Here is a 13,048-nt window from a genome sequence, read left to right as displayed (position 1 = left end):
AATTTTTAATTTAATTTTTATTTTATGTTGGAGTATAGTTGGTTTACAATATGTTAGTTTCAGGTGTACAGCAAAGTGCTTCAGTTATACATATACATATATCCATTCTTTTTCGGATTCTTTTCCCATATAGGTTATTACAGAATATTGAGTAGAGTTCCCCATGCTATAGAATAGGTCCTTGTTGATTATTTTATGTATTGTAGTCTGTATATGTTAATCCCAAACTCTAAAGACAGGTATCATATGGTATCACTTATATGTGGAATCTAAAATAAATGATACAAATGAACTTATTTACAAAACAGACACAGACCTACAGGCTTCGAAAACAAATTTATTGTTGCCACAGGGGAAAGGTGGTGGTGGGGGGATAAATTAGGATCCTGGATGCAATATCTTCATTCCTCCCACCCCCAGGAGCACTAATTTTTACCTAGTCAGCTCCTACTAATCTAGTCCCTTCAGGCCTTCATTCCTACCCTGTTCTTACCTTTATTATGGCATGAACACAACATTCTCTTATTCACTCAACAAATCATGACTGAGCCCCACAAAGTGGGAGACACTGCCTGTGCTGGGGGCTGGGGATGCAGTGGTGACCAGGACCTGACACAGGCACTGCTTCCCTAGTCTGCATAGTGTAATGGAAGATACAGATATTAACCAGAGCATCATGCCCATGAGGGGATAATTACAGACTGTGGGATGTATTAGCAAGAAAGAGAATGGGTTTCTTTGAAAACATTAAATAAAGGCACCAAATGCCCTGTCTTCCCAGAGACCTTGCACTCTTCAAGGGCAAGGATCCTGCCCTTGTATTGCCAGCACAGTGCCTGACACAGAGTTTCTGGGTCAAGGGAGATGCTCCGTTACTAGCATTGAGTCATGGAAATAAGTCAGAGCTGGGCCAGCAGGTAGTGGTATTCATTGCAGGAAGCACAGAGTGACTGAGCCAGGCCTCCGTACAGCTGCCCTCACTTGAGTACTGCTCTCTGTGAGCCTGGCTCAGAGATAGATGCCAGGAGGAGGGGAAGAGCGGATAAGAGAGCAGAGAGCTGGGCAGAACCTGATGATCACTGCCCTTCAGGAGGCAACCCAATGTGATAAAATGGGCATGAAGTTTGCTGCCATCACACCGACTTTTGACACCAGCTCTGAACTTCACCGTTGATTGAACATTGATTGGGCAAGTTGCTTAACCACTCTGAGCCTCAGTTTCTCATCTCTCAGCGGAAAATGATAGAGCTGAGAATTAGAATTTCTTAGTGCATGTCAATTTTGCCCTCTGATAGCCTAAGGTGAGTTGGAGGAGATGGCTGCAGGACAGTGTTTGGTGTATTTTCAATGAAAGGGGCGATTTTGTGCTAATTTCTTTTCCTGACAGTTCATTTTCCAAGGCAGCAGCCTAACAAATCATGGGGCCAATTAGTGTAAGAGAAACAATTGATCCTGGTACTCAGAGAGCTCAGCCCACCACCTCCGTGGTTTGGTGGTGTTTATTTGGGGAAACGCTGCACAGCACTAAATGGCAAATAATTGGATAGACGCTGTTAATAAATTGCACGGCATTGCACCACACTCGGCTTCTGACTCAAGTAGCAAGGTCTTGAGGCAGTAATAGGAAAACTGAAGGCTTTGCTAGCCTGCATTGAAAAGCAGAGCAAAGCTGGCAGGGACCCATCTTACCCCTTATTTTACAGATGGGAAAATTGAGTCTCACTGAGGGAGCAGAGATGGAGCAGATACCTAAGATTTTGTTGTTTCACTACTGCATTCCATTGGCAAACTCCTCAGACAAAATGTCTGGAGATAAAACTAAGGAGATTGCTCTGTTTCTTTACTGGGGCTGCCATAACAAATTACCACAACAGAGAGGTTTAAACGGAAATTTGTCTCGTAGTTGTAAAGGCTAGAAGTCTGAGATCCAAGTTTGGCAGGATCGACTCCTTCTGACCACTGGGAGGGAGGATCTGCCCCAGGCCTCTCTCCTGGTTTCTGGTGGTTTGTTGGCAGTCTTGGGTGTTTCTTGGCTTTTAGACACATCATCTGGATCTCTGCCTTCATGTGCGCGAGGCATTCAGTCCATGTGTCTGTGTCCACATTGTCCCTTTTTATAAGGAGACTACTCATGTTGGATCAGAGGCACACCCTGTTTTGATAGCATGCCATCATTTTAATTAATTACATCAGTAATGACACAGTTTCCAAATAAGGTTGTATTCTGAAGTCCTTAAGTTTCAGGCCTATAGTTAACCCTTGAACAACATGGGTCCTTGAATAACTGCATGGGTCCACTTATATGTGGATTTTTTCAATAGTACTCTCTATGGTTGGTTGAATGCACAGATGCAGAACTGAGGATGCAGAGGGCTGACTGTCAAGTTATACATGGATTTTCTACCACACAGAGGTGGGGAGGAGTGGGGGTAGGTGCCCCTAACCCACACTTTGTTTACGGGTCAACTGTATTTCCAAATAAGGTCACATTCTAAAGTCCTGACATTTAGGACTTCAACCTGTGAATCTGGGGAGGCTACAGTGATCACAAACCATCTAGAGAACAGAATCTTTGAACTGGAGAGGAATTATCATTTATTAAGCATCACTAGGTGCCAGGCCGGGTACCAGGGTCTTACTTAGTCCCCCCCCCCCCCCCCCAATGAATGGAGTTATAGATGAGGACACCAAGGTTCAGAGAAGCTAGGTAATTTGCCCAAGGTGACACAAGCAGTATGACTAGATATGGATTTCAAGTGCTGACCTGTGTCTATCCAAAGTCATGTATTTCTTCAGCACTCAAGTGTCTTATTAAAACAGATTTTAGAAGCCATGTTCACCACTACCACCACCTGCTATCCACCCTAATATATAAATGAAGACTCCAGCCTTCTCACTCCTAATCCAGCGTTCTTTCCATTGGCTGCATTTTAGTCACATCACTTTCTTGTAAGTTTCTGTCTGGCATGCAAGACTTCTCTGTGACCAAGGCAGAGGTTAATTTCAGACCGGTTACAACACAAAAAGTAATTTTCCATTAAATATAATGACCTCATTTCTGCAGTGACTTGTGGCAAAACATGCTGTTTCATTTCCATTCATTCACACTCATTTACCTACTTGCTACAATAATTTTACACCATAAGCTGAAATGTTGAAATCATTGGTTACATTACTAAACACCTACAATGGTTATTAGGATTCTTCATGCAGAAAGAGACAGAAATAAAAACAAGAATTTTAGGAGAATGAGAGTAGAGGCAGTTACATTTAAAGCTGTATTCAAGTACAGAGAGGCTGCCTGAGGTCTGGAGCCAGCCATACCTGGCAGCAATCCAGGGTCTGCCTTATCAGCAATATGGCCCAGGTTGAGTTCTTCAACCTCTCTGTGTCTCACTTACATCAAGAGTAAAAGGAGGGGAAGTAATATGTAAGGTTGTCAGGTGAGTGAAACAAATGAGGATTACATATGTAGAGTATCTGGCACAATGCCTAGCACATAGTAGTCATTCTCTGGATAGTACCCTTTTAAAAAAGAGAACGAAAATTAAATCTGAATCCGTATGCATATTTGGAGATTCTTCCAAGTTTGGGACATTTCCTCCCCAGAGTTTCAGAAATATAAAATTGTTTTCCATATTTATTCAACCTGAACTTTTTAAAGTGTTGTTGAAAATAGAACCACGACTGGCTGATGTTTATTTATGCTGGCCTTGGGAAAGCAACAAGGAACAAAGAAAACTGGCAGCTCTGCACTGAGCTCTTCTGAATGCGCTGAACAACCCCTTGTGTTTTGGACCAATGGTTGCCTGAGGTGGACTTGATAAAGGCCTTTTGTCTGCAGCCTACTTTCAATTAAGTCATTGAAGTGTTCAGTGCCTTGGTCTTTCCTGTTCTCAGAGAGAGGAAAAGGGAATGGGAGGTAGAGAAAGGAGCATGCTGAGATTTAGTTTTTTTCTCCAACGTATAATCATGAAAACGTTCAAACAGAAAATGTCACCTTTTGCCATGTTTGCTTTCTCTGACTCTCTTTCTCTTTAGATAGGTTAAGAGATCGATAGATAAATAGATATCTAGATAATAAATTGCTGCATTAGGTGTACTCATTGCTCCTGGGGTTTCGTTGCTTCTAGTCCCTTTCTGCAAACAGTGCTAAGAATATAGTTTTTAAATGATGAGTTCATATTGATATTTCCAATTCAAATTTACAATTATTGGCTTATTTCTTAACTTTTATCTGTAGATCTCGTTTTTCTTTCACTGAAAATCTTGCTTTCTAATAATGATGTATTTATATATTTTTTTATCGTAACATATACCCAAAGCAATTTCAAAATTGCAATTCCAATATGAATTACTGCTAACAATAAACCAGGCGTAGACTTGAATTTCAATGAGATTTGCTAAAATCTCATGTTAACCTGATATTCCCTGGGCAGGTCACTTCTTTCTGAGCCTATTTCCTCCTAAGGTAGGAATAATGAGGACCTCTGTATCGCTCAGAAATCTTCTGGTTGCAAGCAGTACAAACCTCACCTCAGTCTTACGCAACAATAGGAATTCACTGATTCTATAAGTGAACCCTACAGGGTTAAATTTCCCAGGATAGTGGGATCCACATTGTTAGATGATGTAAAGTTTGCAGCTCTTTCAACTCTTTCCTCTTTCCTGGTGATCCGATCTCCTAGGAGACTTTCTCACCACCCTCTGGTTCCTCCAAGACCATTATCCTGTGAGCGCTAAGGAAGGCCTGCCCTGAGGGAACCATGCTTGGTGATTGAACACTACACTACATAGTCATTAGATCTTTTTCCCCCCAAGATTAAATCAAAGCCTTTATTAAAATCCTTCCTTCAAACCACCTGCGTTTAAACCTATACCTGCACGCCCCCACACCCAACCTGTGAACTGCTAGGGCTGTGCGTGTGTCCTTGTCACCTGACGGGTCAGATCCAGTTGGGTCGCACGATGCTGAAAAGACACACCAAGACACACCACACTGGGCAGAGCTCCACAGTTCTCTGCCCCCTCAGGATCTAGGCAAAGGTTGGCAGCACTGGCCCTGGAATCAGAGCTCAAGCACAGGAGACCAGGAAGCAGAAGTTGAGCCTCCTTTTTCCACACCTAGCCATGCAGAGCAGACGAGCAGCTCCTGACTACCACTGGGTGAGGCTCACGCATGCGCTTTTTCTTCTTGTCTCCAAAGAAAGAGGTGAGGGATGGAGGAGGCAGTTTTCAGTTGCTTGTGGGTTTGATTTGAGGCTTTGGCTGTGGTCTGTTGATATATTAAAATACTTTCTGGGAATGCCATCTCAATTCTCTGGGAAAAGATCCAAAGTATTCAGAGCCTACCTTCTACTACCAGATACCCTGCTAGACACATTAAGTGATCTTCTTCACTTCCCTATGAGGGAGGGATCATTCCCATTGTACAGATGAAGAAACTGAGGCTCTCATTGTACAGATGAAGAAACTGAGGGATCATTCCCATTGTACAGATGAAGAAACTGTGAGGTAAGGTGACTTGCCCATGGTGACAAAGCTGAGATACAGATCCTTCCATCACATGACATGCCTTTTGGAAATGGGGACAGGACAACACAATATACAAACTACTCTGAGTGGGAAGCAGAAGAGGAGCCCCCTGACTTACACATCCACACGTATTGCTGGTTTTTGAGAGCTCAGACCGCATCTTTTTTATTTCCAGGGCTGGTGTATCCGAGTACCAAAGGACTTTTAGGCGTGAATGTGAATTGAGTGAGAGAGAGGACAGACAGTCCAGCTCACCACCAACGGTGATTATGCCGTAGCACATCCTCGGTCATGGGATGTAGAATTTTGATTGAACCCCCAGTGTTAGGAAGCCAGTGCTTCACACATAAGCTGGTTTCCTATTGAAGGTGGTTTTTATTTCTCCTGAGTAGAAATCTGCTTCCTTGTCACTTTGGTGATTGCTAATTGATGCAGCACACCTGGCTCCACTTTGCCTGTTAGACAAATTTAAGGCTAAATCATAGGTCTGGAATGCTCTCAGCTAGTTAACTAGTTCATCTCCCTATTTTTAGGCAAGAACTTTACTCACATGGTTCCAGAGCTGTGTGTTTATAACATATGTTTAGAGAGTTACTAAGAAGCTGTCTTTTAGAGCTGTTGTCTTGTTAAAAAGTTTCAAAAGAAGTGTCAAGAGCAAAAAAGGACATGAGTATTTACTGAATCCAACTTCCTTATTTTAACAGCTGAGGAAATGAAGTGTTAGAGAAACAGAAGTAGAGCCAGTAGGGTTGTGGGGGGAGGGGGTTTGAGGACAGACTTGGACTCAGGATTTTACTGACAGATTCATTCATTCAAATTATTCATTTAAAAATAGGTACTGGGACTTCCCTCTAGGTCCAGTGATTAAGACTCCATGCTTCCACTGCAGGGGGCACAGGTTCATTCCTGGTGGGGGAACTGAGATCCCACATGCTGTGTGGCACGCCCCCCAAAAATTTAAAAATTAAAAAAATTAGGTACTGACAAAGTCATAGAGACAGAAAGTAAGATGTGGTTTCCCGGGGCTGGAAGAAGGGGAATGAGGAGTTAGTGTTTAAGGTACAGACTTTGGGAAGATGAAGAAGTTCTGAGAATGGATGGTGGTGATGGTTGTAGAGCAGTGCAAATATATTTAATGCCACAGAGCTATACACTTAATAATGGTTAAAATTGTAAATTCAAGTTGTGTATATTTGTCTACAATAAAAATATATATATGCTAAATCCTTACTATATGTCAGGCACTGTACTTGATGTTCAGGATAAGATGAGAAAAAAAAAAGATATTGTTGCTACCACCGTGGAGCTGATATCATTCATATATATATGTATATACCCATATATACGTCACGGAAAACTAAAGAATCATCCCACATGGAAAAGTCCAGGAAGCTTAGTATTTTATGTAACTCATATAAATTAGTATAAATAAGTATAACTTTTTAAAAAAGATTAGTATAAGTGAGCAGAAAGTCCAGTTTTTAAAATCACTAGTAAATTCACCATTCAAGGGAGAGCTCTTGTTAAGATTTTGTTGGATATTCTTCCAGACTTTTTATGCAATACATATATGGATAATCATACTTTTTTCAAAAACAGGATCATATTGAACACACTTTTGTAATATGCTTTTCTTCATTCAGTAGGGTGTTGTGAATATATTTCCAGAGCAAAAACTACATACATTCCCAAGAAGATTTTCAGGTAGCTGCATATTATTTCATCTTATAGCAAAATGCAGTTACTTCAACCAGTTAATGCTCAACATAAAAGACATTTCTAATTTTTCACTATCCTAACAGTGCTGCGGGGAATATCTCGTATCCAAGTCTTTGCCCACATCTTACATTATTTACAGATAATTGAATCCCTACAAGAAGAATCATAAGGTCAAAGATTATGCATATCTTTAAGGCTTTGAAACATACAGCCAGTCTGCCCTCTAGAAAAGTTGCAATAAATCACACTCCCACAAATAACAAAAATAACCATAATGGCTAACATTTACATAGCCCTTACAATATGTACCTTGCACTGCTCCAAGCCCTTTACCTATACCAGACTAATTCATCAGTCTTTCTGATAGGACCATGAGAGAGGTACTCTTCGTCCCATGGTACATGTAGAGAACACGTAGCCCAGGAAAGTATCTGTTTCCCCATACTTTGGTCAACACTGGGTATTAACTTGTTTTTTTCATTCTGGTGGGGAAAAGGGACATTTCACTTGTATCTGGTATATTTTACATGAATCAGTGTAATATTTCCAACAACCTTTTGGGTTCTGTATCATTCTTTGTATTATACACAAAGAGAAGGCTCAGAAAGTTAGAGGGACGTGCCCAAAGCTACACATCCAGTCAGTGACACAGCTCAGATTTGAATTGTGTTCTCTCTGGCTCCAGAGTTCATATTCTTTCCTCTGTTGTCATGCTGCCTCTTCAGCTAGAGACCGGGATCTTTGGAAATTTGGTCTTGTCCTTGAGCAAAACGTTCTAGAAGATTTGGGAATGGGAACTTAAGGAAGAATTCACTCTGACCTGCTCTGTTGAGCATTTGATGATGGGGTGGCTGGGGGCTGGTACAGAGGCTGCCTCCCAGGCTTGTTGGCACTGCCATGCAACAAATGCATCCAAAAATATGTTAGAAAAGAGAAAGGCCTTTATAATGAGCCTGGGCCTCTCTTTGTCTTGTGAGATTTTAACTACTGTAATTGCCTGTAGTGTGAAGTAGTATATTTTTCATGTATCTATTTTTACCCTGTGTCTATCTGCGTATCTGCTTTTTTGTTTTGTTTTTTGTTAACTCCCTTGAATGCTGGTGGGTATTTTTCCTGTGAATAGTATAGCCTCAGGAAAGCACACCCTCTCATACACACACATACACACACAATAATAATATGAAGGCTAAATAGGGTAGAATTTATTCTTTAAAAAAAGCTAATGGTAAAGTCTGAGCAGATGACTTTCTAATCCATACTGTATTTAATTGGTTGTATTGAACCATACTACAAATTAAGTCTTCTCTGTAATTTATTCTGTCAGACGATAACCCTGCAAACAATTTGATACTTCATTTAAACATTGGTAAATGGCTCATGGAAATGCTAAGAAAAAAATGGTGATCAGATAAGAAATCCTCTGTTTACAGAATGAATCCTATGTGAAATGTCGTGAATTAACCTGATTCAATCAATCACTGAGCATTTACTGAGTGACTGCCTTGTTCAGGGTACGTCTTCAGATGGTTTAGTTCTTCCTTTCTTCCTTCTTTAATTTATAAAACCTTATTTAGCACTTATTGTTCAAAAGGAACAGTGTTAGGAACTAGGATAAGACTAGAGGAGAACCAGACACGGATCTTTGTTTCAAGGAGCTAACATCCCCAAACTGGAGAGAAAACACATGTGCAGATGTTCTCCCAATGTCCTGTTCTCAGGACCTAGAGGCCTTTGCATGCTCCATTCTTTCTGCCTAGAATGCCCTTTTCCCCTGACTTTCTGGAGACTCCCCCTTTATTTTTCGAGACTGAGTCCAAGGTCAGCTCCTTTGTCAAGTCTTCCCCAATGCCCCTCCACATTCCTGCTCTGAGCCTACACAACATCTTTCATATATAGCTTGTCTTCTTATATTGTGGTTGTTAGTTTCTTTGCCTGCCTGTTCTATAAGATTACAAGGGCCTTGAGGAAGGGCCTATGTTTTAATCATTTGGGTAGACGCAGCACTTAACATGAGACCTAGAATAGAACAGGCACTGAATAAATACATATGGTGTGAATAACTAGATGCATAGATAAATGTGTAACAAAATTAAGAAGTGTGAAGCATCTCAGATAGAAGAAAAATACAGCCCAATGAAATCTAGGGATGGGAATTATTACTAAGGGAAATGGGGGAGTCGGGGAAGGTTGCCTGGGGGAGTGTTGGAGGTAGGCCTTGAGCACAGGTGTGATATGGTTAGGGGGAGCTGAGACACGGGTCCGGGGAAGAAGTGGGCAATCAGCAGAGAAAACAACGTGTGCAGCGGCACAGATGTGGGCAAGTCCAGAACCCAAAGGGGGATGATGAGCCGTTCAGATTACTTTCACCCCTGGGAGGAAAGTTAGACGGGGGGGGGGGGGGGGGGGGGGGGGGGGGTTGATCTCTGAATTGACCTTGGAATTCTGCAGCAACAACTTTCATCCACAATGAGAGGGTTTGGAACAGAAGGAGTAAGTGAAGCGGTGATGGAAAGATCTGGTATTCTGAAAGACTCTCTTTAAAATCAAATATCCACTTTGATTTTTGGCAGTGCTTTCTAGACTAAGTTTTTCCAAGACAAAGACTCTTTTCCGAAGGAAGGGTGGAAGAAGAGCGATCAAGAATCTGCCTTTCCTCCACTCTCCCTCTCCCCCTCCCCCTCCCCCCCTCCCCGTCTCCCTCTGGTGCAGGATTCTCTGCCCCTCCAGAACAACCCGTGATACCCCAGAAACACTCCTGGGATGAAACAGTCCTTTTCTCCTGTGACCAGGGGCTTCACCTCCCCTTTCTGGCCTTGGCTGCTCAGCAGATACCACAGGTGGCCAAGCCCGTGCAAGTCCCCTTCCAGACCGTGCAGTCTTGACCTTTTCCCTTGAGATCTTGATAGCTGGCCTTGACCCCAAAACCTTCTGATTGATGACGCTTTCTGATCTCAGAATCCTGATGAAATCCAGAACAGCCTCAACTCTACCTCCTTCTCCTGTTCCCTTTCTTCATCCCAGCTTATCAGGGATCATGGTTTTGTTGTTTGTCCAGGGAGCCAGAAGTCTAAGGAAAGGAGACCTTGATTCTGAATAATCTTGTTTCCTCTTTTCAATACTTTGTCATCCTGAGTAGGGAGAGTGGGGCCTGGGTCAAGTATTGGTCCAGCCAGAACACAGCCTGACCCTCAGTTCTTTCATCAGTAAACTCAGAGGTGAACCATACAATGTTTGTTTCCTCTGGCTCCAACTGTCTTTGATTTGTGCTGATAAAACTTATTTGAAAATAAATAAAATTAAAAAAAAAAATTACCCACACACACACAAAAAAAAACAACTTATTTGAAGACATGGAGCAATCTTGAGGCTCACTGCACAAGTATTTACAAGGTCTTCTGAGTTGCCAAGATGAATGTGATAATGTGGGATTAGCAAGATTCTAATATATTTGTATTTCCAAGGATCTATATGTCGTGTGTATGGTTAGGGTTGAAGAAAGTGGCGACATCCCCTCACTGGTTCTTCATTTGCAAATGAATGAGCCACTTTCAGAGCAATCCTTTTTAACATGTCATAAAATTAACTATGGGAAAAGATAATGTTACAAATATTTTTAAGCACTTCATGCACACACACAGCTACACTTCACAAGGCAATATTAGGTATCATCAGGCGTTAAAAATGTTTTGATTTTAAAACACTTAATGAGCATTCCCAGATAAATTAAAACATCTCCATCTGCTGTCTTGCATAGTAGGTGATATTTTACCATTGCACAATCATCTCCAAATCTAATTCCACCAGGAAGACTTCTAATCGTGGTTTAATTTTAGAGCAATATTCCACTTGGCAATCAATAAAGTACTGTCGTCAAACTTTCATTTAATAGGAGACGTGGATAGCATTCACCATATTATGCAGAGAAAGAAATACTTGCAGGAAAGGGAGAGAGGGAGGATGCCTTTGTCTCCCACTTTCCCTGCTGTATACCATTCAAGCTCACAAAAGCCTCTAAATCAATACCCCCATGTTTCGTGAATATAAATCTCATCAATTTTACATCATTAACACCATGAAAAAGCTACTGCTCTCTGAGCAGTTTTTCTCTGCTAGCTAAATATATCCTCATAATAAAACAGGAACAAATGGAGCCTAGTCATTTTACTAACAAACACTTCGTTCTTCACCAACTTTGTGTCAAAATTCACTAGAATGATACCGTTGTCTTATGGCCACTTGAGGGGCTAGGATGACTGGGCAGTGATATCACTCTCCAAGCATGGTGTCTAGTAGACACTGGGCAACCTGGAAAGGCATGAAGCCACAGGGACAGTCCCAAGAGTAGTAAAGAGGTGAGTGCATGGCTAGATTCTGGAAGGTAAAGGTGCAGCAGCAAATTCTACTGCAGAAATGATTCCTAAGGTCAGAAGCCTGGAAAGATGGCAACAGGCTGGGCAAGGGATGTTTTGGAAGGTCAGAGCCAGTCGTCCAGAACTAAGGCAAGAGCCGTCATGAGAGGCAGGTACCCACTCTTCTGAGAGGCTGGCTGTGCGGTGTGAGATCCAAATGGTTAAAGGATCTGCGAGAAAATCCACTCCAGTGGTTCCCAACTGGCTATGGTTTTCGTAGGCAAATTCTCCTTGTGTTACATTTCTCCTTCACCTTCCCTCCACGGATTCAGTAATGTGGGAGACTTTGTTCACCAAAAAAAATACATTTATCATCATTCTCTTTCCTATTTGGATTATTTGAATCCATCACTAATTGCCAAAGAAAATCTGCTCCATGATGAGGTAAGGAGTATAGCAGTAACCAGATACAATTCCAGATAAACCAGGTGTTTTCATTTGTGTGCACAATGAAAGGTATCGTCTTATTAGGAATAATTGTAAATTTCTGTTTAGCTTTTTGAAATGTTGAAAATTGCCTGGGACCTCTTTTTATTATTTTTAATGACCCCCATAGATCCAGGGCTTTGGGTTAGAAGCCATTGATCTGGCTTAGAGTTCTCCTTTACTAGAGCAATAAACGGAGATCCAGGGAAGTACAGTGAGTGCGTTGTGTTCACATAAAGTGGCTAGAATTCAAGCTTCCTAACACCCAGTATAGTGAAAAAGTCCTTTGTAAGTACTTGAAAAACATCATATAGTGCCCAGATACTTACACAAACCTTTACAGTGGACTATTTAATGAGGATTGTTTTAGGTACATTTAATATAGAATAATGGCCATAAAGATCACCATCACTTAACAGGATGGTGCATATTGTTTGCTGAAGTTTAGATAATAAAGGCAGGAAGGTCAATATCAAAAGGTTTTTGAATTACTGACCAGCAATCCCAATTTACTTTAGTTCAACATCTGTGGGTCAGGCACAGTGCAAGGTACTAGGATGACAAAAACAAGACAAGAGTCTGGTGGAGAAGACTGGGATTTAGGCAAATACATCAGAGAAGGAAGATCTATGAAAGCAGGAGCCCAGGGAGCTGTGTGTGAGGAATCCATCAGGAGTTTCAGTATTGCTAGAGACCGAAGTTCTAGGGAAACACAGAAGAGGGAGGAATCACATCTGCAGGGAAAAGGGGAGGCAAGCCTTATTCAGGGGGTTTCACAGAGGTGGTGCTATTTCTAATAGGCTTTGCAAGAGGAATAGGATTCAGGCAGGTGGATAAAAGAACAGGCATTGCAGACATGGAGACCAACCCATGAAAAGCCTCAGAGGTGTGGCTCGAACCCAAATGGCGACCTTGGACATACCAGAGAAGGGTGTTTGATTCTCAAGTCACTCTGTCGC

General features: G+C 41.7%; 1 protein-coding gene across 3 annotated transcripts in view; it reads left to right on the top strand.

Annotated features, from left to right (window-relative positions):
* Positions 1 to 13,048, top strand: part of DAB1 (DAB adaptor protein 1) — a 414,727-nt gene that overhangs the window by 331,444 nt on the left and 70,235 nt on the right. The window lies entirely within an intron of this gene.

This window comes from Hippopotamus amphibius, chromosome 1, assembly GCF_030028045.1.
Source record: "Hippopotamus amphibius kiboko isolate mHipAmp2 chromosome 1, mHipAmp2.hap2, whole genome shotgun sequence".
In the NCBI taxonomy this organism is placed as follows: domain Eukaryota; kingdom Metazoa; phylum Chordata; class Mammalia; order Artiodactyla; family Hippopotamidae; genus Hippopotamus; species Hippopotamus amphibius.
The sequence above is the reverse complement of the archived record's forward strand: the minus strand, read 5'-3'. Positions and strand labels throughout refer to the sequence as shown.